Source organism: Octopus sinensis, linkage group LG10, assembly GCF_006345805.1.
Source record: "Octopus sinensis linkage group LG10, ASM634580v1, whole genome shotgun sequence".
NCBI classification, from domain to species: domain Eukaryota; kingdom Metazoa; phylum Mollusca; class Cephalopoda; order Octopoda; family Octopodidae; genus Octopus; species Octopus sinensis.
Window position 1 is genome coordinate 52,601,433 of NC_043006.1, and position 26,798 is coordinate 52,628,230.

At 35.3% G+C, this 26,798-nt stretch overlaps 2 long non-coding RNA genes across 2 annotated transcripts; one reads left to right on the forward strand and one right to left on the reverse strand.

Moving 5' to 3' along the window:
• LOC115216780 lies at window positions 1-18,309 on the forward strand. Its single transcript, XR_003882094.2, has 3 exons — window positions 1-447; window positions 15,994-16,052; window positions 17,315-18,309. It is a non-coding gene; the product is annotated as an uncharacterized LOC115216780 (long non-coding RNA).
• On the reverse strand, window positions 2,504-26,798 carry LOC118764973. The gene is made up of 4 exons (XR_005000813.1): window positions 26,788-26,798; window positions 24,156-24,159; window positions 3,407-3,417; window positions 2,504-2,670 (listed from the first exon to the last, which is right to left on the reverse strand). It is a non-coding gene; the product is annotated as an uncharacterized LOC118764973 (long non-coding RNA).

Sequence of the window (26,798 nt, forward strand, 5' to 3'; positions counted from 1 at the left end):
CTTAAAATTTGTTGGCGCGGACGGGTACAACCAGTTCTAGCTAGGCTCTGGTTGTAGTGTAAAAATAGGAAGATGGAATACTACTAAAATGGAAATAGTTCACTGTGAACGAGTAAGAGCCAGTGATGTCACTAACATACTAAGGATAATATAAAAAGGGTACTGAGAATATTAGGATTCAACATTATAATTGAAGAAGATGTAGAACATCAGCAGAGTACCTCTAACGTTGTCTGTTATATGCTATCCTTTTTACTCATCTTGCATGGAAAACAAGATTGAATATACGTTATATCATACATTCCTTATGGCAAATAAGGTTCTTTGCTTTTATTTTTACCATATCTTCCATTCACTGATTTTTATGGGCGTTGACGTTCACTGATTTTCAGAATGAAAAAAAAATTAAGCCATTTGGAAATTATAATAAAATTAAGGAATGATAAGGTATGTAAAAATGTTTGAAATCTTTAAAAAATATAGAAAACTAAAGAATAGGAGTACTGATATTTACGTCTCCTAATAATTCTAAAGGGCAATTTAGTAAAAATCTTGGATATATTCAAGATTGACATTTCAAATAAAACGTGAGTTCTTTAAAGATTTTGATGAAATAATTATTTAAGTTCTTTCATTATTGAATACTTTTGTTCCTTAAATATAAAGACACACACACACACACACACACACACACATATACTTATATGCACTTAACATTCTAACCTACAGTAGGAATTTTGTTAAGATTTGTATGTTTTATGTATGTATTCTCATACATATAGTTGCATATCTACACATTCTCATATATATTTAAATGATAAAATACTGGCAAGTTTTACAGATTTTTTACAGATCTGTAGTGTTCGAATTAGCTTTCTCCTTTCTGGTTTTGAGAAACCTAATTTGTCAAGATTGGCATTTAGGCAGTGTGTTACATATCCCAGGGCCCCAATAATTGCAGGCATAAACTTGAACTTGTAATCTGGATAGAGTAACTGCAGATTTCTCAATAGTTCAGCAATAGTTCTCTTTTTCACTTTATTTTAACATCCGCTGGGCAACTAATTTTCACAACTGTTCACAGTTTCTCTTCTTTATCCCAAATCATTATGACAGGTCTGTTGTGCTTATATTTTACTGAGGTCTTCACTGGGACATTCCATCAGTATTCCTTTTTATCATGAGTAGCTACGGCTTCTATCACATTGTGGGTTATTTGTTTGTCCTCGGAATTATCCTGCCGACGGATTTCATTATAGAGTATGAGTTTATGTATGTATGTATGTATGTATGTATGTATGTATGTATGTATGTATGTATGTATGTATGTATGTATGTATGTATGTATGTATGTATGCATGTATGTATGTATGTATGTATGTATGTATGTATGTATGTATGTATGTATGTATGTGTTTGTATAGGTTGTTAGAAGTAATATACAGATTTTTCATATTAAGAAAAAGGCAGCAGTCAGAATTTTAGACATCTCATTATTTCGCGTTGAGACTCTTCAGAATAAATTTTCTGTAATGTGCATTTTATACAGATTATAAAAAATACAAAAGGAGAGAGAGAAAAGGGGGAGGACGAGGGGAGAGGAGGAGAGGGGTGATGCTAGAAAGGATGGAGAAAAGAAAGAAAAGTAGGGAGGAAGAAAGAATCTATTTTGGGATGGTTTGTGATTTATAGGTAGGTAGCTGGTGCTAATATTTTAAGATGTCATTTTTGTTTTTTTAGAGACAGAAAGCAGGACAAGAGAAAAAGAGAAAGTAAAGAAAAGCAATGAACTTTAGAGCAAATTTATTCTGAAGAGATCCAACGAATGGATGAAAGCATTATAAATGAAAAATTATCCAAATTCTGACTGACTCCTTATATACATACATGCATATATATATATATATATATACATATATATATATATATATATATATATATATATATATATATATATATATATACATATATATATATATATATATATATATATATATATATATGTAAAAAAAGGAAATGAAGAAAATGCTGACAAATAATTGAAGTAATTTAAGTAATTTAATTAGGTGAAAGTTCTTTTTACCGGTTGCGCATTTGTTATGCTTATCAAAATTTGATAAGCATAACAAATGCGCAACCGGTAAAAAGAACTTTCACCTAATTAAATTACTTAAATTACTTCAATTATTTGTCAGCATTTTCTTCATTTCCTTTTTTATATATCACCACTCGTGTTCGACATCTCCTTTTTTTAAATATATATATATATATATATATAGAGAGAGAGAGAGAGCGCGGGGCGCCATCGCGGGCGCGTGTCCGCTCCGACCGTCCGTTCGCACTCCCGGCCCTATTCGCCGGTGTGTGCGCGGTCGGACCGCGGAGCTCTGCGCGCATTGCCGCCGCGTCGGCCGCCCTGCCCTGTCTTCGCTCGTCCGGTTTCACGCCTGCGCGGCGTCGCTCTGGCGTCGTCGCACGGGCGGAGCGGGATCCATGAGGCAGGCGTCGTCGGGCGTCGCCGTTCGCGTTGCGGCAGCGCGTCCATCTCCCGGTCGTTTCGGACCGCATGGTTCCTCCGAGGGCGCTCTTCGCCGAGTGCTCGAGGCGGCCGGTAAGTTCACTGTGAAAAAATTAGAGTGCTCAGAGCGAGCCCCGCCGGCTTGCATACGACTGAAATGTTTTTTTATAAAATTAATTTAGCACTTTCTATCTTGACTTATTTTTCCATACATATCAACTCATATGTTCCTTTTCAACCTTCTACACACACACACACACACACACACACACACACACACACATGTATGTATAATCGGTTTACTGCTCTTTAAAAGAAAAGAAAATCGCAATTTATTTCTTTTTATAATACCACACTACTTTACTTTAATGAGCTGCGATTAGCCGTTCCCAATCTAAATTGATTTAAAATTTTATTGTAAATATCTTATTAATAAGGCTGGCGTAAACGATGGAAACTGAGTATATGTGTTTGTATTTAAAGAAAGTAAGTATATACAATAAGGAAAATATTCAAATGTATATATAAAAAAAAAAAAAACATTGGAGACTGTAATTATTTCGTAATCTATTTTGTATCCAGTATTGCCAACATTATTTTAAGTTTTAAATTTCTTTAGGATAACCGATATTTTTTGTTGGATAACACTTCGATAACTAAGCGAACTGGTTGGTAAAATTTTGCAGTTTGCAACTAAGTGCAGGGATTGTAGATCCTTCTACCAGTCCATTATGAGACTGTGAACATGCAAGTAAGGCTTTTTACATATAATTTGAGGAAGCTTTGGGATTGGATCTTTCTTAAAATCAAGGTATGTTATGAATATGAGATTCGTATATTAATGTGTCATCCGTGGACGTTTTTAACGATTCTGGTATGAATATGTACAATGTAGTTTTCTTGGGGATGTGTGTGCATATTTAGGGCTAAATGAACAAACCAAAATGTCGTGAAAATGTTACAATGATGATCTCCAATGGACGCATCTGTGATCTTGTTATGTCGCACGTTCGGATGACCTCTACTCAACACTGCTCTCTTCGCTACTCAACGCTCCTCTTGACTTGACTACGAATTGGGCTAGCCTACTTCATCGTCCACACACAACAGATCTTCAATAATATATTTGGGTACAGCCTTATCGTACACCTAGATTTCAAAATCAATTTCCATTACTGCATACCTTGTATTATGGTAGTAATATCTCGTCTAAATAATATACTAATAGGTACGGATCTTTAGAGTGCATAGAGCAGTGGACAAAGTTCCTTGTGGTATTTGACCACATCCGTTAATGTTCTGCAAGGTTAACTTTATCGTTTGTACTGACAGGGTCGATAAAATAAACACTTTTGCCGAACTGTGGTTCCTAAATCAACGAAACCCATCCCCACAAAAAAGTATAGCTATGTCAATCGAAGCTGGTGTATTTATAGAGAAAATACAAGAATGAAAGCCCATAAAACATACAAAAATAGATAGTCGAAAGTATTTTTGATGGCGTTCGCTAGGAATCTTTTCTGTGTAATTACGCTCATAAACATGAACACACACACAGTATTTATATACATATATATATATATGCATATACACACACACGCACACGCACACACACACACACACACACACACACAAACACACTATATGGTGTCGAATGACCCGGCACAAGTTATTTATTGAGTGTATATTTACATTTTATATTGCATTAAAAGGGTCTATATAGGGACGACGTTCTTTTTGCCTTCTGTAAACGTAGCAATGTAAAAAGAGGGAAAGATAAAAAAACTTTAAAATTTCTTCAAAAATTTAGGACTGTATATTAAGACAGGAAATAACAAGTAAGGTAGTTAACTTTCTAGATGTAAGACTGAAACTTAATAGAAGCCTTTATTGTACGCATCAACGAAAACTTGGAACACCTTCACAGAAATTCCAACCATCATTGATTTATCACGCGATATTTCGTCAAATATATCCAAAGTTTTTTGCTAATGCGGGCTGTTATAATACATTTGGAATTTTGAATTAGCCATACTACTCTCAACAACAAAACTTATAAAAATAAGTTAGGTAAGAGAGATGTGATTTAAACCCACCTTTTGGAATTAATGTAGCCTCGGATGTATCTGGAATTTTCTTTATGGTTTGGAGAAGTATTCTTCCTTTAATAAATATAATAAAACTTTTAATTGACTTATTGCGAAATTTGCGTATTCTAACATGCCTAGTTATACAAATGATATAGTAGTTGTTAACAATAAATAATTAAACAGCATTTGTAAAAGGGCACGTGCCTTTGATTATTCACGTTGTAAATGCAGATCTAGTAGGCTTGGTTGTTATTTCTGGCAGGTCGAGTAACTGCGTAGAGGTTTATTCTATGATACAAGTATTATGGAATTATTTTTTGATGCTGTTGTTATTTAGATCCAACTAAGTTTTGGTTTATTAAATTTATAATGAAAATCATCCCACCCTAACAATTCTGATTTCATTTTTTGTGTGCTGGAAGACCGGGGCCGTGGTAACTATTCTTTTATTCTGTTATTCTTTTACTTGTTTCAGTCATTTCACTGCAGCCATACTGGAGCACCTCCTTAAAGGGTTTCAGTCGAAGAACTCGACCCCAGGACTTGTTCATTGTAAGCCTAGTACTTATTCTATCGAGCACTTTTTCTGAACTGCAAGGTTTTGGGAACATAAACACACCAGCATCAGTTATCAAGCGATGGCAGGGATCAAACATGCACCCGCGCACGCAAAGACAAATATATACATATATACAAGTTCTGATCAATATGTATCTGGTCTGTTACCATAGTAACGAAGCTAAAGCACGCAGCAGGAAGCCACTTGGAACAAATTGAGTTTGAACTCTGCTGTGCATAGACATCTTTCATTTTCCGACTCCCAAATACACTCACAAAACTTTGATCGGCCCAAAGCTATAGTAGAAGACACTTTCATAAGGTGCCACGCAGTGAGAGTGAACTCGGAACCATGTAGTTGGGAAGCAAGCTTCTTATTTCTTTATTGCCCACCACGGGCTAAACATAGAGAGGACTAACAAGGACAGACAAAAGGATTAAGTCGATTACATCAACCCTAGTGCGTAACTGGTATTTAATTTATCGACCCCGAAAGGTTGAAAGGCAAAGTCGACTTCGGCGGAATTTGAACTCAGAACGTAACGGCAAACCGCTAAGCATTTCGCCCGGTGTGATACTTTCTTATTTCTTTACTGCATACAAGGGGCTACACACAGAGGGGACAAACAGGACAAAGGGATTAAGTCGATTATATCGACCCCAGTGCGTAACTGGTACTTATTTAATCGACCCCAAAAGGATGAAAGGCAAAGTCGACCTCGGCGGAATTTGAACTCAGAAAGTAGCGGCAGACGAAATACCGCAAAGCATTTCGCCCGGCGTTCTAACGATTCTGCCAGCTCGCTGCCTTTTTACCACACAGCCACGCCTGCGACTGTTCGGCACGTCTATATCATTTTTACAGATACACAGACTGTGAATTGAGAGAATTTAGCAACTACTTCTTATAGATCTACCTACCGCATAGATGCTCGTACGTTGGCCGGTGGATGGCAGAACAAGTAAGGCTGCAAGGAAATGCTATGCTGTATTACTTATGACACTACGTTCTGATTTCAAATTCCGCTGAGATCGAAGAAGTAGCTACTTCTCAATTACGTTCTTTATTGTAATCAACTAACCACCCCACAACGTCTGTTGTGTTGTGCATTATTCACAAATGCTTAAAATATTTTGAAACTTCGCAACATTGTTTTCTCTCGTCCACCATTTACTTTCTGAGATTTATGCTGCTGTTCTTTAGTCCTTGGTCAAACCTGTTCGATCAGCCCATGATCGAAAACGTTTCCAAATATTCAGATACTATCTAATCCACACTCCTTGAAACAGGAAAGTGTAACTTGAGGTAAAACTGTCTGATATTTCTAGCAATTCCAGTTTACCACGCAGAGAACCCTCGTTAGCTCGATCAGGCTTCATGTAAGAGAAAATATTGCAAAGTAAAGAACATATTTGCCCAGACAAGACGTTGATACAATATGGAAGTGGACGTTGAAATATCTGTTCTTATTTATTTCAACATCTGATCTCATTTGTAATTTTGTTTCTATCAACAGGTGCCACGATCTAGCTGGTTCCTTCTTCATATCATGTTTACTAAAAGGTGTTCGGTAAGCGGGAGGATACTGGAACAACTGGGTCTTTGACAAATATTTAGGAATAACTCTTTTGTTTTGTTGACGTCACTGTTTTGGCAATGTGAGGCACTCCCACAACTAACAAACATAGACACAATCTATTGTACATGTTGCTTGACACTTAGTGGCAAAAAAATCTGTACACCTGGTTACATTGAAATCAATTGAACTTATGAAATTTCCAGTCAATGAGATGAAAGAAAGGGGTAAACGGAAGAGAGGTTAACGAAAGGAATTTAAATCAATAATAATATTGAAACAAGTGACAAACTAAAAGCTAAAAACGGATCTAGGTTTGTTTTATTGTTCTAAGAATGAAGAATATTTTTTTTCTTTTTAGTTTGAATTTAGATGTAAACGGTTTTCTCTCCTTCCTTTCTATACATACAACATACAGACTCACACATGCATGTTTGTATGCTTGGGTGAGAGTGTATGTATGTATGTATGTATGTATGTATGTATGTATGTATGTATGTATGTATGTATGTATGTATGTATGTGTGTGTGTATATATGTGTATATACACAGTTACGCACACGCACATAGTTATATATATACATATGTACATATATATATATGTATTATGTATGTATATATTTATGTTTGTGTGAATAATCTATAAGTAAGAAAATATTTATACTATACTTGTTTGCATTGAATACTTTTATTTCTTGTTTGAACATTCAAACACATACGCATGTATCTAATGATCCACATTCCGACCCACATACACACATGTACATAGACACACACAAACACACACACGCACTCGTACATACATACATACATACATACATACATACATACATACATACATACATACATACGTACATGCGCAAACACACGCGTGCATATATGCGCACACACTCATGAAAACGCATAGTAAATTATACATAAGCACTCAAGCAAACTGAGTCCTAACTTGTACAGTTTGCCAAAAGATTTGCAAGGGAGCAACAGGCCTGAAGAAACACAATCGTGTCCACAGAACATGATTAACTCTTTATTTTACTGAACCCCCATTTTTCGCCCATGACAAGAGAATTCAATATATATATATATATATATATATATATATATATATATATATATATATATATATATATATATATATATATATATATATATATATAATATATATATATATATATATATATATATATATATATATATATATATATATATATATATATACATACATATATATATATGTATATATGTATATGTGTGTATGTGTGTGTGGAGGCGCAATCGCCCAGTGGTTAGGGCAGCAGACACGCGGTCATAGGATCGCGGTTTCGATTCCCAGACCGGGCGTTGTGAGTGTTAGTTGAGCGAAGAACACCTAAAGCTCCACGAGGCTCTGGCAGGTGGGGGGGGGAAACCTGCTTTCACCACAACTTTCTCTCATTCTTTCTTCCTGTTTCTGTTGTGCCTGCATTTCAAAGGGCCAGCCTTGTCACATTACTTTCATGAAGAGGCTGTTCTGTTGATCTGATCACCTGGAACCCTCGTCGTTGCAACCGACGGAGTGCTACGATATATATATATATATATATATATATATATATATATATATATATATATATATATATATATATATATACATATATCTTGCACAACAAATATATAAACGTATATATATGTGTGTGTGTGTGTGTATATATATAGTTAATCCAAACAAGAAAGCACAAAAAACACAACGCGAGGACGTGCAACAAATATAGTATTATTGGACGCTCAGGAAAGAAGGAAAGAAGGAGGGTTTAACGTTTCGAGCGTTATATATATGAATGCATTTTTGTGTATGTATTTTTGTTGCTCTTTCCACTTTCATCCTTTGCGCATCTCTTTGTCTTTATTCTTTATTTTTCAGTAGTTTACCTTCTACTCCTTAACACACTCCACATGCACAAGTAACATTAGTTTCTATATTACTCCCTATTAATACAATCACTATATCCAATCACACCTCTTTCGTTTTGTTTTCAGATTTTCCTACTCTCCTCCATTTTCATAATTATTTCCCAGTCTACTTTCACTTTCTCCGACATACTCTGCGCAACACGAAAGAATCATGGGCGTAAAATAAGTTACTTTGAGATATGTGCAATGAACTGCACTTTTTGTTCGTTAGTCCGAAATTAGTTGTGATAAGACAGACCTTTGTATAAAATGTCTTTCATCCGAGGGTATACTATTTTTCGTTGTCGTGGATAGCATTATCCATTGATTCTACCCACTTTTTAAAACTACAGAGTGTGTGAGTGTGTAATTTCAGCTCGTCTTTGTTTACCGATAGAAGCAAACTTTTGTTTTGCAACACCCAAATGTTAGCTCTTATCTAGATCTATGATAAAAGCCATTACAATAGTGAACATTCTTTTGAGTATCTGAGACAGCATTACCGATTGTGGCCTTACTGTCTTTAAGTCTTTATTTTGAGTACTTTGAGAGTGATTTGGTTGTTTTTGCAGCAGTTCGACAGACCGCTCGAAGAGTGACGTCTTTGTCAGTATGTATCCGTAAAAACTGCTATACGTGTGTTATGTATATGCGTGTGTCTATATATGTACTGTTTAGATTTGTACGTATTTATGTGCGTGCGTGCGTATGTGTGTGTGTGCATGTGTGTGTGCATGTGTGTGTGCATGTGTGTGTGTGTGTACATGTGTGTGCAGGAATTATTTGCTATGTATATATCGCTGTTGTCTTATTGATGTTCGTGTACGATTTAAGAACGATATGGTTAATATTTTTGTCATGTTTAGCTACCATCTAGTGATTCAGGTTGATAACACACACACACACACACATATACACACACACTCGCACCCACTCACATACACCGTGTGTGTGCATACACCAACATACCTATCTAACTACCTGCGTACCTAAAGATCCACATCCACATCCACCTCATCGCCCCCGCATACACACGCACATGTATATATATATGCATACACATACACAAACATACATACTTACATACTTTTATATCCTTGTATTGGGTATAAAATATAACGAAGCAGGTGGAAGAAAGCATATAACCGACGCAGTACTATTTTTATTACACCAGACTCAACGCTGTATATAAAAGGCTGACGGTGAACTGTACCGACACGATACCAATCGTTCACAGTTCTTTATTTTATAACAATGGGATAGTCTACATTTAGTCACTTGGGGTTGGTCGGATTCCTTTCACTACACATACACACATACATATATACATACATACATACATACATACATACATACATACACACCCACACACATACATATATACATACATGTTTGTTCCTTCTCAAGCCATGCCTGGCTGATAAGGGCCGGTTTCCCGGTTCCCTTGGCATATAGGTTCCTCAACAGGACGGGACGCCGGTCCGTCGCAGGTGAGCTGCAAGATGCAGGAGGAAAGAGTGAGAGAAAGTTGTGGCGAAAGAGTCGGCAGAAGTTTGCCATTACCTTCTGTCGGAGCCGCGTGGAGCTTAGGTGTTTCGCTCATAAACACATACATCGCCCGGTCTGAGATTCGAACCCACCATCTCTCAAACACGAGTCTGCTGCTCTAACCACTAGTCCATGCGCCTCCACTACATACATACATACATACATACATACACACCCACACACATACATAATACATACATACATACATACATACATACATACATACATACATACATACATACATACATACATACATGTTTGTTCCTTCTCGAGCCATGCATGGGTCATAAGGGCCGGTTTCCTGGTTCCATTAGCATATAGATTCCGCACCTGGACGGGACGCCGGTCCGTCGCAGGTGGGCTGCAAGATGCAGATGCAGAAGGAACGAGTGAGAAAATGTTGTGGCGAAAGAGTCTGCAGAGGTTCGCCATTACCTTCTGCCGGAGCCGCGTGGAGCTTAGGTGTTTCGCTCATAAATACATCGCCTGGTCTGAGATTCGAACCCGGGATCTCTCGACCACGAGTCCGCTGCTGTAACCACTAGTCCATGCACCTCCACTACATACATACATACATACATACATGCATACATACATACATGCATACATACATACATGCATACATACATACATACATACATACATACATACATACATACATACATACATACATACATACATACATACATACATACATACATACATACATACATACATACAAATAGAATCACCGATCAGCAAATTATGAGGACTGCTTTTCCAGAAGACGTTTCAGAAAATCAAGATGAGGAGAGCATCATCTCCTTCAGTTTCCTGGTAAGTGGGTGCATGATGAAGAGTGAATGGTACACTGTGTCACACAAGAAGCTTAGACAAGCCACCAGTAAGAAGAAACGGGACAATAATCTGAAAACTATCCACATTCAAATTAAAAGAAAACACGAAATGGTGCAACATGTGACCACTTAAGTGTTTGGCAGCAAATGCAGTTATAAACCAAATTTGGCTGGTCACTAGTCCTCCATCAACCGTAGAGCTCGGATCTCATGTATTCTATCCACACTCTGTTTGGTCTAATGGAGGGCCGAACAAATTATCAACGATATTTTACAAGAGACAAGTGGATGTCGAAGTGAACATATCAGCGAAGAGTTGGATTTTTTCCAGTATGAATTAGAGTGTAGAGTTCAACGATGGAACAATGGCATCGCTCGTCATAGACACTGTGTCGAGTAGTGCCTTTGTGAAGAGAAAGAGTTACTTTACTAACATGTGCAATTCGAACGAACTACATGGGATAATAAAAAGGCTACGTCCACTTTTGCGTTATTTCAATATACCTTGCATACACACACACACACACACACACATATACATACATATATATATATATATATATATATATATATATATATGTGTGTGTGTGTGTGTGTGTGTGTGTGTGTGTGTGTGTGTGTGTGTGTGTGTGTGTGTGTAAAAAAATGCAAACCGGGACAAGAACGCAAAACATTTAGAAGACGATACAAAAAACACGGACGGGACACTCGAAGCCCTCAATCTTCAGTCAAGAACCGGATCATCCTCGCAACCTCGACCGATCAATCCTGAGACCGCTCCGATCCGGCCAGCCCCAAAGGAAATCAAAGCCAAGCGCACTAGATTCCCTGGAAGAAAGCCTCGAATGTACACAAAACAAGGACGGAAAAACGGACGAGGCCACACGAACAAGTATACAAAAATACGCAAAAACAATAATGATAACAACAATAACAAAAACAGGACGTCACAGACAGGCGTCTTTCGACAGGACGAGCAAACTTTGAGCTGGCGTGTTAGATAAATGCTTTAGGGCAGAGAGAAAAAAAATGTGTCTTGCCGCGGTGTACATTCGAGGCTTTCTTCCAGGGAATCTAGTGCGCTTGGCTTGATTTTCCTTTGGGGCTGGCCGGATCGGAGCGGTCTCAGGATTGATCGGCCGAGGTTGCGAGGATAATCTGGTTCTTGACTGAAGATTGAGAGCTTCGAGTGTCCCGTCCGAGTTTTTTTGCGTTCTTGTCCCAGTTTGTATTTTTTTACATATTAAATATATAAATATATATATATATATATATATATATATATATATATATATATATATATATATATATATATATAGCAGCACCCGTACCCCTTTGGTCTTATATGTAAGTATGTATATATATATATTTGCAGATATAGGGTGAAAAATTATTAATTCAATAAAATCAACAAATTTCACCTAGTAGTTTTTCTGTATGGAAAAATACCATATTCGGTAAAAACTTATACAAAAAGTTCTTTTTATATATATAATTATAACAATAAGGGTTTAGCAACAAGTTGCTTGACCACATACCGAAAATTTTAGAAATAGCAGCCACAGCCACAAAAATATGCCTCCACGGACGTGGAGGCATATTTTTGTAGAAAAATAAATAGTAGTCATTTGGCTGCTATTTCTAAAATTTTCGGTATGTGGTCAAGCAACTTGTTGCTAAACCCTTATTGTTATAATTATATATATATATATTTGTCTGTGTGTGTGTGTGTGTGCGTGTGTGTGTGTGTGTGTGTGTGTGTGTGTGTATGTGTGTGTGTGTGTGTGTATGTGTGTGTGTCTGTGTGTGTCTGTGTGTGTGTAACCACATGTGAATCGTTGGCGATATTTTCCTCCGTCTTACTTTACTATTGGACATTCCTCTGTTTCTGAAGAAGAGCTTTGCTCGAAACGTAAAGCCTCCATTTTTACCTTCCCTGAGCGCCTGCTAAAACTTTACAAGTACCACGTCCTCGCGTTGATTTCTTTTTTGAGTTTGTTCTTGGTTTTCATTTGATTTACTATATATATATATATATATACATATATGAGGTTTAACTCTTATTTCTTGCGTGTCTGAATTTTGCTCCCTCTCCCCAACATCGCTTGATAACCGATGCTGGTGTGTTTACGTACCCGTAACTTACCGGTTCGGCAAAAAGAGTCCGATAGAATAAGTACTAGGCTTATGGCCGCAGTCAAATGACTGAAACAAATAAAAGTATATATATATATATATATATATATGAATACCTTCGAAACACGCATTGAGTCGAAACAGGGGCAGCTGAAGAAGGGGAATATTCCTTGTATTGTTTGTCTTGTACTCTGTTTTTTCGTTGCTAAAAAAAGTCCGTTTCCTTGTTTGATTTTATGTTTTCGTTTCTCGTTGTGTTCTACGTTTATTTGTGGTATCCTGTACTCATATATGCATGTATATATACATATAGATGTAGGAATGTACATATATGTATGTATGTATGCATATGTTTTATTTATTAAATTGTTATTATATATATATATATTCGTAAATGTATGCATATATGGGTATGTGTGTATGTGAGCCTTATCTCTCTATATATATATACATATACACATATCTATCTATCAGTCTGCCTGTCTCTCTCTCTCTCTATATATATATATGTGTGTGTGTGTGTGTGTGTGCGTGTGTGTGTAAGCGTGCGTGTGTGTGTGTTTGTGTGTGTGTGTGTGTGTGTGTGCGTGCGTGTGTGTGTGTGTGTATCCTTTACTTGTTTGTCATTATACTGCTGAGACACCGCCTTAATGAATTTTAGCTGAACAAATCGACCTCACTACTCATTCTTTTTAAAACCTGCTACATATTCTATTGATTTCTTCTGCCAAACCACTATATACATTTACATACGCACACACACACACGCACATACGCACACACATACGCACATATCTGTATGTATAGAAATATACAATGTTACGTGTGTGTGTGTGTGCAAACATATTTATATCAATAAACACACACACACAACAAATACACACACATACACACACACACACACACACACACACACACACACACACACACACACATATATATATATAGTAATGACAATAATTATAGGATGGAATTTATAAATTTATAATACATCACTACGCACGTTTCCACAAATCACATGATTTTGACATCAGAGTCAGTATCCTTAGGATTAAGAGAGTATACTGATAATACGGACTATGCCGTACTAATCCCCAGGATACAGACTCTTATGTCAAAATCAGTATTTTCATCGTCCAACGATAGAGTTCGACCACATACAGACACACACACACGCACATGTGCTTGCTCACCAATACACAGGCATATACATATGTATGTTTGTATGTATGTATGTGTGTATGTATGTATGTATGTATGTATGTATGTATGTATGTATGTATGTATGTATGTATGTATGTATGTATTCTTGAAACAATGAGTCTAATAAAAGTGATTTTTACCTCCCGATACTGGCTCAAAAAGGGAAGTGAAGAAACATATATTTACTGGTAAACAGGTTATGTTGGTAAAAAGTTACACACGCGCACGCACACACACATACATACACATACACACACACGCACACATGATATATAATGAACGAGATTGTTATATACCCTGCTCATGTGTACGACAGGTGTTTGTGTATATATATATATTTGGGCTTTATGAATGTATATTAGATATAATTTTGTTGTCCACCAGGTGATCCAGACTGTAGGCACCACCTCGAATCATCTGAACCTTTTCACTGATGCCATTGATAGCAGAGGTAGTGATGGTGATGGAGGTAGCTGGGATGGTCATTATGTTGACTGTAGTGGTAACATTGATGGTATTGCTTGTGATAGTTTCATCTGTGTACAATTACATAAATATATATATGTCTGTATATATGTGTGGGTGTGCGTAAAGAGGGAAGAGCTGTGTTTTCAAAAGCGTTACATCAAAATCACCACTACGTTCCTTTGAATTGATGTTTTTTCATATTTCATCTCAGATCTTATATGTTTGATTTAGATCAATAAAGCTATTTGTCTGACCCATCAGAACATTCACAATCACATTTTCAAAATTAACTCTGATAATTGTGTGTAGTCAAGGCGTTGTAAAGCACATCGCAAAGGGTCTTGGTTATATAAATTTTATAGCTGTTAAAAATCGACATCACGTTTTAAATCACATGGCGACTAACCCTTGTTGATTTCATGTTATCATGAGAATCTGACGTATTTCTTCTGTCCCACAGTATCCTGCACTTTTCCTATAATTCTGTTTTTTACATGTGCTTTGTCTCTTTTCGAATCCATCCTGTCTTCTCATTTTTTTCTTCGGTTTGCCTTCCTTCATTTTTTTTTTGAAAGGGCAATATTCGAATTCAACCTTTTCTATTGATTTCATGTTACACATATGCATGCTGTCGATTTGTTTGATCTTATATTAGTTGGCAGAGTGTAACTGCCCATCTACTATCGTTGTTTCTTAAAACTATATTCCAGATGCTTTTTGTTGTGTCGAAAAATCGTGATGGGAGTTGTACAAATTCTTTAATATATTTTCGTACATTTGCTTTCTTCTGTCCATGTAAAGTCGTTTTCTTACTGTCTTCACTAAACCTTTCATTAGTAGGTTATTTATTAAATTTCCTGCCATGCTGAAGCTAGCAACTGTTTTGTTGGAGAGGATGTATTAGGTTTGCTAATGGGTTTGAAAAGTAAGGTGCCGTAGAGATGCAAAAAGAAACTTAGGTGGATTAGTTAGGTAGTCTGTAACCTAATGGCTAAAAGATTTCTACGGAGAGTTATGAAGTAAAGTCTATAGTAGCTCCAGAGAAAAAGTCCAGTTGCAACTTCATAGGTGAGTAGTTGCTAAAAATTCATTGTCCGATGAAATATTTTCCTCTTGTTATTATCTTGCAGGTGCTTGCCTCATAGATGGTGATGGTAACTCCTTTTAGGGCGATGTTAGAGAAGCCATGGTATGTGAAAATTTTTATTCGTACTTGGGAGGCGAAATCTTTTGCGAGGAATTTCATTAACAACTTGTAAATGTATGAGCTGTCATGTCTGAAGTGGATATGTATGGGCTTACGGTTACATTGCTTTAACATAGGAAAGAAAAAGAAAAAAAATCATTGTTAACCAGTGACCATCTGCTTGAGTTAGTAAAACAGATATTGCTTTGATCTCTTCATTTACTAATAAAATTTTTATTAATACTGTACCTTCAAAGTAACAACTAGTAAAAGAATCTCTAATTAATCGACCTTCTTATTTGCCCATACGGCTATCGAGGAGGGCATTGGTTAGAGGGAGGGAAGCACCGTGCTCTAGTATTTTCTGATTTGATGATTTTAAGGAGTTATTAAATAACACCTTGATAACAACTTTAGGTTTATATACAACGTAAAGAAATTATTTTGCACTTATTGCTTTTTAGGCACACTGAGATGCACTGTGCAAATGTTTATTAATCCACCGATTATTCAGAAGTAAGAAAATAAGAAATACTCCAAAACTGCAACTTATAGTAGATATTTACATAATTAATATTCTCATTAGAAGTAAGTTGTAGTTCCACGTGACAATAACTACGAAACTAAAGTTGACAACCCTTCATCGTTTGATAAAAACAAACAACTAATAACAAACATTTCAAGTAAATTCCTTTCTATTTAATTTTAGATGAAAAAATTGTTACATCAGTCTATTCGACTGGTCACTATTGCTCGATTTTATAGGTATGATGAAATATGTGGAGAACTGGTTAGCTTAGCAACCTTACCTGAACATTTTATTGGGGCTGAATTATGAAAAGGTAAATAGTAAAGAGACTGACGCCTCACAAAATTGAAAAGAAGGAAAAAGAATAGCGAAAAAAAGTCTATGACGACTGATGGTGTGCTCATTGAATGGTATAGAAGCAGATTTTTTGAATTTGTTTGTAAAATATGTTGGTCATTCACTGGTAGTCTTTCATCATTGTATATGTGAGGAGGCTTTGTATAACAACAACAAAAAACTAAAATACTTGACTCACTAATTTTGTGAGCAAGGTAAAATCAGTGCACACACGTCTACAAATGTACAACAATGTTTGTTGCTAAGCTTAGGTGCTGTTTTGAACGATTTTTTAGTGTTTCGATGAAATTCGGCTGATTTTGTCGAATGAAAAAAATGTTATTGTCAAGAACTAACTAACGTTTGGTGGATTTATAATTTAATGTTTTTTTCTTTACAGATTTCTATTCACACTTGATTGGTTTGGACATCAATTTCCAGAACTAGCAGAAGACTTCCTGTCCTGTTTGATAACAAATATCTTAGGAATATAACCAGAGATGTCGACTATGGTCCTTTTAACTATTTTTTAAATATATTAAATATCACTTGACTGATTTTCAAGTTTACGAGAAAACAGGCATTCAATGTATTCAAACTAATTATCGAGCATCATCAAGTTAACTACGAAACAATTTTCTTTAAGATTAACTCAGTTCAGGACATCTGAAGAAACTTCAAAATTCCTTAAGTGTATCGACAGTATAAGTTTACAGATCCAGAATTTGAAAATGCTGCAATGGATTGATTTGAATAACTGTTAAGTGAAAATGAATGATTTTCAAAGCAATACAATGTGGAGACAAAAATTGATAGACTTGAGAATTGGACATCAAGATGTATCGATTATTAACAGTAATAGTAAAGGAAACGAGATTTTGAAACCAATTCCATTCGCGTAAGTTTTGTCTATCTGAAAAATCTAGCAGTGGCAAAATTTATCATATTTTCAATAACTAATCATGTGAGTCATGGTTTTCATTTAAGAGCATTGTCAAGTCTAATTATAGAAGTAGTCTTACCGATGGACTCTTGCGTTATGCATAGCTCTTGAAACAACCAAATACAATGCTAAAATAAAGTATCAAAGTATCTGTGTTCGAACGCACAGAAGCTGAGTAACACGTTTATTTCCCTTTCGATTTTTGTTTTGGCTTTAAAAATATTTGCATTGACAGTATAATTTATGAATAAAGTTAGTTTTCTATCGTCTTCATAAAACATTGAATCATATTTTTGGTCTTGCTTATAAAATGCAACACTATAAATTGTTATTTTCTATTACCCGTTTCTTTAAAAGCCATTAACAATAATTGTTTGAAGGTGCTATCTAAAATGCTTTCATTTATTTTAATTTCACTTCCTCTGATATATATTTGTTAGTAGCACATAGCTATCAAGACCTCATTATCCTGAAATAAGATTCATCATTATTGTTATTTGTTCAATACTATTTTTGTGAATAACTAATAAATAAAATGTATAATTTCCAAAATTGTCACACCCCACAAAATTTAGATGCTACTGATTATCTAAACAGACTGCTTTCAAATAATTTTCTTTATAGAATTATTTGTAAACTACAAATATGATAATAATATATGACCTTCTGCTTAACAGTTCTTATGGCCACATGAAGGATTTTTTTTCTTAGAAATTGATGTTAATACTGGCACACATTCCCAAAATTGTTCACAACCTCTGCTTTGGTACTCTGTTGCGAGTGAATGCATGAATGAATGATTTCTGGTATGGATTGTATAAGGAATGTGGAGAAATCAAAACCATGTGCTTACATGAAGTACACACCAAGAGAGTTTGTGTTAATAGGTTCGAGTTTCTGCGAAGATAAGAAACTGAAGTTTCAGAGTACGATGTTGTCAAGGATAGTGAGAGGTAATGAAAAAAGGAATGAGTAGGTCCAAACGATAACGACGTGAAGTGGACATGATATGATTAGTGGATGAGAAGGATAGGAAGTGAAGTATTGGTTGTGAGGGAGGTGGTTGGTTGAGAGATGTTAGGAGTAAGATCAAGCGACCAGCCAGCAATGTATCAGTGACCAGCAACAATTCAGACACAGTTGTAAAGAAAAATAGATAAGTACATAAGATTAAGAAAAGAACGGAGTTTGGGGATGAGCAGGTGTGTGAGCTAATTAAAAGGATTAGAACGAATTTTTATATTGCTTGGAGTGTAAAATGAATTGTGCGCTGAGCTGACGGGTCACCATTGTTACATGATATTGGCAAATTTTAAAGACGGGGGTGTGATGGCAGAATAGACAGAGAAATCACGGGCTTGGTGATGGAAGGAAAATTATTTCAAATATCCAGGAGGTATTCTTGTTTGGATGTGGTGGATGTAGTTGTTGGGTAGTTTATGACAAGAGCTAATTAATAAGTTGGCAGAAAACCTCGCTCGTGTAAAAGTCTCTAACGTCATATGACGACACCATCGAGCTTAACCACCATTTTAACAATATCAAAGGTTGACGGAGTGTGATGAGTTTCGACGGAGAGATGGTAAGATGTCTGTGTCCCTTGCAAAAGTTATAGTGGTTCAAAAATCAGTTGCTATTTGCTAATAAATCCGTCCAAAGTTGAACTAATTCACATAGGCAGCCTGTGAGGTACTGAAGAGTGGAAAAGCAGGGTTACCTGCGAAGGAAAACATATGGAGAATTTTGGTTTGATTAGTAAGCGATTACATGACCGTGTGGGCAAACAGAAACTTTGGTAGTGTGCTGAGGAGTCTTTGAGGAATATCGGTTGGTGAAAATAATAAATTGTTAAGGATGTCAGTTAGTTTTATACACTTACCAACATTGTAGGTATTGATAGAGAGAAGAGCCTATAAAAGTTGCTTGTATACTGAAGTCACTTAAAGAGAAATAGTGGGAAATATACGTGTTTAATACGGAATTTCGGATAGTTGAATATGTAATGATAGTTAGGAGCTTGAGTAGAGAAACAAGTGATGGAAGGAAGTGAGGAAAACAAGATAGGAAGCAATATATATACACACACACATACATACAAAGACACACACACACGCGCACACACATATATAAGCTGATGGGTTGGATCAGTGTTGGACTGAAGCAAATGTATATTTGTGCAGATGTACTGTCTAGCTGATTAGGTAGCACTCTTACTGCGGTTTCTCTTGATTGTAAGATAAACTATTAGGGGTGAAAAAGTGTCTTCCCAAGAAAACAAGTTCATTAACCAGATGAAAACTCTTGTCATTCGGTGTTTCGGATTGCACATTTTATCAGTGATTCTCTCTCTCTCTCTCTCTCTCTCTCTCTCTCTCTCTCTCATTGTTTTTCTCTCTCTTTCTTTTCTCTCTCTTTCTTTTTATCTCTCTTCTCTCTACTCCTTTCTCTCTGTTTCTCTCACTCTGTCTCTCTTTGTTTCTGTCTATGTATCTATCTCTGTCTGTCTATCACTGTCCTTCTCTCTCTCCCTCTGTTACAATCTACGAACGATAAGAACAACTGCAGCAGCCGCAGCAACCAGGAAAGAATTTTGATATGCAGTGTAAGTAATTTTAGAGTTCAACATTAAACAATATCACTGAGGATGGTTAAAGAAAACTTCACACGTGATGTAAGAAAAACCAGTGAGAAACAATGTTTGCATTCAGCTTACTAATCTAAACTTGGACGATCGTAATACATACAGGCTGACCTGTCGAGGAATTTCTTAGATATGACACTCAGAGCTCACTCGTAATGTCACAATTTATTCACACACTTGCTTCTTGTGTTTGCTTTTGGTTTCACCTAATTTTTGCTAGTTCGGCACAGAACTACCCATTCGTACTCTAAATTACTTTACTGAACAGACGAAACCCTTCAGTTATTGGGCGTTTTGCCTTACACTTTCCTTCAGTCCTTTTTTTGTTCTCTCCTTCCATCAGTTTCCTTTTTTTCTATCTCCAGGATTATTTATTTACTAATATATTTATTCGTATATTTGAACCTTCACATCTGCTATGCTATTGATTTGAATGGAATTATCATAAATACGACACATAAAAACAGAGAAAGACAGAATAACTGATTAGACAGTATTGGTGCTTTGTTTATATTTTATAAACACCTACGGATTAATTAATGTTGTTATTTATATGTTTTCAAACAGATGAAATTAATTATAAAGTAGATTCACTCCCAGTGTGTTTGTTTAAGTTTCCTTTTAAGTCAGTAGTCTTAAAGCTTTTTGGTGTAGAAATCATTATAGACTTTCGAGTACATTATATACTGATAAATATCATATACATATTAATAAAGACTATACACACACACACACACACACATACACACACACACACGCACACGCACACACACACACACACACACATATATATATATATATACATATATATATATAGGCGTAGGGGTGGCGGTGTGGTAAGTAGTTTGCTTACGAACCACATGGTTCCGGGTTCAGCCCCACTGCGTAGCATCGTGGGCAAGTGTCTTCTACTGTAGCCTTGGGCCGAACAAAGCTTTGTGAGTGAATTTGGTAGATGGAAACTAAAAAAAGCCCGTCGTATATATGTATATATATATATACGTATGTGTGTATATGCTTGTGTGTCTTTGTCCCCACAACATTGCTTGACAGCCGATGCTGGTGTGTTTACGTAACTTAGCGGTTCGGCAAAAGAGACCAATAGAATAAGTACTAAGCTTACAAAGAATAACTCCTGGGGTCGATTTGCTCGACTAAAGGCGGTGCTCCAGCATGGCCACAGTTAAATGACTGAAACAAGTAAAAGAGTAAAAGAGTATATATATATATACATATATACATACATCAATATGCATTGTATACGCATATATATGTAGGCGCACAGTCCTTTCAGTAAGAAGTTTTCTTCACGGTAATATGGTTTTACAATATTAGTTCTAACATTATTAATCAATGAGGGTTCTCAAACTCGACAAGTGGTCAGTAGTCTAATTTTGCTATAGAACTTGAACAATTGTGAAGGATAAACCTGAAATACATCATTCCATGAAAAAAAATATGGAATATTTACCACAAGTTGTCTTAGTAGTTGTTTGGCAACTATTCGCCTTATTAGTTGCTGCTTAAGTAAAAGCCTTTACTCATTCAGCATACACTACTGTTGACGTCGTGCGTGGATGATACATAAATCGACCAGGAATGTGTGTGGGCATACATACACACATGCACACATACATACATACATACATACATACATACATACATACATACATACATACACATGCATACATACATACATACATACATACATACATACATACATACATACATACATACATACATACATACATACATACACATATGTAAGTATATATATAAATGTAGATATTTATGTTCAGATGTATGCAAGTAGATATATATTACATAAATTATATATACTTAGGCTCAAGTTTTGGATGGAACGATATAGTCGAATATATTGACTCCAGTAATTGATTGTTACTTTATCTGTTTTCAATCACAGAAGAATGATGAGCAAAGATGTCAGCCTTCAACAGTTTTAAACTTAGATATAACTTTATCAGCATAGATTTCAGTCTGTTTAGACTACTAAGTTCTGATGGCAAAACAGAAAAGTGAATCACTTTCTACAAGAATTTAAAATAACATTTCTTACGGAGTGAAAGATTCATGAAATTGAATGAAGATAAACTTGTTTTATAGAAAAATGCCCTTCCTAATTACATATAACATATATATATACGATGAATTACGACAAAAATTATCGTAGGTTAATCTACTGAAGTATGATGCTCTTAATATTGGGTGTGGAGATCGTATATCGAAATTTCGGGACATTGTTGCTAAGACGTTGATCTCATACTTTTCCTGAGAACTAGAATGAAATAAACAAAACTTTGCCTAAAGGGATATAGCCAAAACATCAGTTGTTTATAATTGTAACTTCTTTAAAGTTTCTTCTTGAGTAGAAAGAGAAGAGAAAAAGTAAAAATCATATCAGTAGGATTGTGAATGTGAAAAAACAACGGAAGTAAAGTCGAAGGTTAGATAAGAAGAGATAGAGAGAAAAACCAACATAGAATAATATGAGTAATATAGCAGGTAAGAGTAGTGAGGTGGATGTGCGATGTCAGAAGTGAGTTGTGCGATAGGAGTTGTTACAGAAGTAACAAGCTATAGGCTGTGGATTAGTTACTTAGGAGATACGTAAAACGACTGGGTCAGAGGAGGAGGTTAAGAACAAGAAATTTAAGTACGTCATCACGGTTGCTTCCACAAAAACTGCGTGGAGTGAGTGAGCTGGAAGAATAAGAACAATGGATTAATAACAGTTATTGACAGGAAATTAAATCTGAAGAAATAATAGGATAATTAATAATGGTCAGAAATTAGATGGAAAAGTGTAGAAGTATATTGTGAAAGGAAGAAGGAAGCAGAAAGATGAAAATATAAAAGAGAGGCGATAATACTAGCACAGTGTGGAGGTGAACTATTTCCAAATGCAGGTTTGACTATGTGGCCAAGAAGTTCGTTTTGAGTTTAGTGGCATTGTGCAGCAGCTAGGGAAAGTGTTTCTATTATAACCCAGGATTAATCAATTTGAGTAAATTTGTTTAGCGGAAACTACGTGGAAGCACAGACATGCACACACTAACACAGCACAACACACACACACACACACACACACACACGCACACACACACACACACATACACATACGTCGTTGTTTCTGTTACCTCACTTGACTACAGGTTTCGGTTTAAATACGCCCTAGTAACTTAGCTATTCGGCAGAATGTGTGATAGAGTAATTTTTAGACAAAAAACAGTATTCACACACAAGCATATACATACATACATACATACATACATACATACATACATACATACATGTATGTATGTATATATATATATATATGCGTGTATGTATTTTTTGTTTGTATGTATATGAATAGATATATGCTATATACTTATATATATATGTACATACATACATACACACATACATATATATATATATATATATATATATATATATATATATGAGGATAAAGCCAACATTGTTTCTCTTCGAAGAAAGATCATCGCTAGAATTCACTTCATTGTCTTAAACATATTCTGTTATTCAGACCGTTTCAATTATTTTTATTAATCTAGATTTTAATATGCAGAAATTTCAGCTCACCACCAAATTCCAGTAATTTTCAGTAACTGTTTCACCTCACACATCTCGTACTAAGCTAAACCATATATGTGTATGTGTGTGTGTGTGTGTGTGTACATATATATATGATAATATAAGTAATATATAAATATATGCATATATATATACATATATGTACATACCTACATATATATGTATATATATACATGCATATATGGGTACAGGACATGAAAAAAAGTAGGCAAAATGAGAAAGGAGAACATGAGAAGAAAAACATAGAAAACGAACCTTTTTTTTGAACAACGAAAGAAACAAACAGAGAAACGAGACAGGCAACGTAAAGAACATTCCTTTCATCAGTTGTCCCCTGTTTTATCTATTCCGCGTTGCCGGCCTCCTTTCCCTGTTTGTTTCTCTCTTTGTTCGAAAAAAAAAGTTCATTTTCTATGTTCGTGCTATTTATGTTCTCGTTTCTCATTTGTCTACATTCTTTTGATATCCTATACCCATATATGCATGTATATATACATATATATATATATGTAGGTTTGTACATATATGTATGTATATATGCATATATTTATATATCATTTATATTATTATATGATCGAACGCCAATTTCCATACACGCCAAGTGAATTCAATTCGTTCCCAGTCGAAAGATGCCTGTTGTTATGTCCTATTATTATTATTATTATTGTTTTTTATTGCATCTTTGTATTTACATTCGTGTTACATCGTCTGTTTTTCAGTCCTTGTTTAGTATACATTCGATGCTTTTTTCCAAGGAATCTAATATTCTTAGTTTAGTTTTTCCTTGGGGCTGGCCAGATTGGAGCAATCTGAAGATTAATCAGCCGAAATTGCGAGGATGATCCGGTTCTTGACTGAAGATAAAAGGCTTCGAATGACCCGTCCGTGTTTTTTTGTATCGTCTATCTGGATGTTTTGTTGTCCCTTTTTGTATCACCTGAGGTGAAACAGTTAGAAATGATGGAACGTAGAATGAGTGTGATTAATGGTGATATAATGAAAGGGGTTTGGCGAGATATCTGTAAAAGTAACGAAGAAAGAATTAAAATGAAATGAACTGAAGTTAAAGACTGTAAAACTGTGGGAAGTTGATTCGAATCAGTGAAGACTACCACCTCTTGTATTTACGAATAATATATCGTGTAAGACATTTTTCAGTTGAGCATAGTTAATTGCTGTTCAGAAATAACTTCTGCTCAGAAAAAAAAACCATTTTAAGGCAACGATTTAATCAAATTCTCTGCTAATTCCGATCATGATTTTCTATGCTTCCTCGTGTTTATTGGAAACAAGTTTATTTTACTGTTTAGAATATTTAATTATTATAGTTACATGTAAAATTTTTGATCGATAACCTACTGGTACTAATGAATAATAAACCTTTTACCAAGTGTGGTGGTACATAAAAAAAGAAAGAAACCAGGTAGAAGAGATTTGTTGATCAAAAGTGTTTTGTTGAATTCTACAGAGACTACTCCTCAAAACAGAGACGAATGAACGTAATTAAAGTGACATCAAGTAATTTGGGTGGGGACAATTGAAAATCTATAAATGACAACTAGCTAAACCAGTTATAGTGGGATAGTTGGTATGATCAATTTGGGATTTGTGGTCCTTTGTTGACAACTACTGACTTGCAAATAAAAATAGCAGTAAATATATTATGTTTGTGTGCCATGTGATTACGCACAAACTAATGAATCAGATCTTGTTTTTGAGGAAGAAGACAGAAGAAATGTATTGAATTAAAGGGACTATTTGATAAATTCTAAAGAACAAATTTGATAATCCAAGATATAGGAAAAGGATATAGTGTGTAGAAGTCTTGCATATTCTTATAAAGTATACTGTATGTGAACAGAATAATAATAATAGAAGTTGGATAGCTCATGAGTCTGATGTAAAGAATTTATTGGTTGAAATGAAAAAACCTTGTCCAGGATTTGACAAACCTAATCAAGGTTATTATAGTTATATTGAAAACAGTGAATACATAAAATAATTTGTCTGATTAAAGGGGCATATGATCAAGTGTTTTAGCAGAAGAAATATTCCTATGGTCAAAATATTGCTAGCTATTTATATTTCGTTGAAGCGTCAAAGATCCCATCTGAAATAAATGTGAGGACTTTTGATTGAGAATAATGAATTATTTAGCAGTCCTTTCAAGGGTTGTTTTTTTTTTTTTCACTAATTTGTCAAGAAGATGAAAAGGTATTCTTTGATATAATGAGGGGAAAAAAAGAAGCAAATATGATACAGATGATAAATATATAGATCAATTACTTGAAAGTTTGTAATGATATAGAGCTTGTTATTTGAAGGTTAAAGGACGAGTTTCTTGGTAGTTGTAATCCTCGGAAGAGAGGGAGAGATGGAGGAAGAGGCAGAAAGGAAGAAAGACAGGATAAATCAATATTTAATATGGGTATGAGATAGTGAGAGATAGAGATAGAGAGAGAGAAAGAGACAAAGATAAAAAGAGTGAGAGAGAGAAAGAAAGAGACGGATTGACAGACAAACGGAGAGACAAAAATACAAGCAGACAGGCTGACAGGCAGACAGACAGAAAGAGAGATTGAGACAGAGACAGTTGAGTGTTTCAACAGTATTTCAGTAGAAACAGTTGACATTCAGAAAGCTAGAGAAGAGTGGAGGTATTTGTAATAACATGAGAACAAA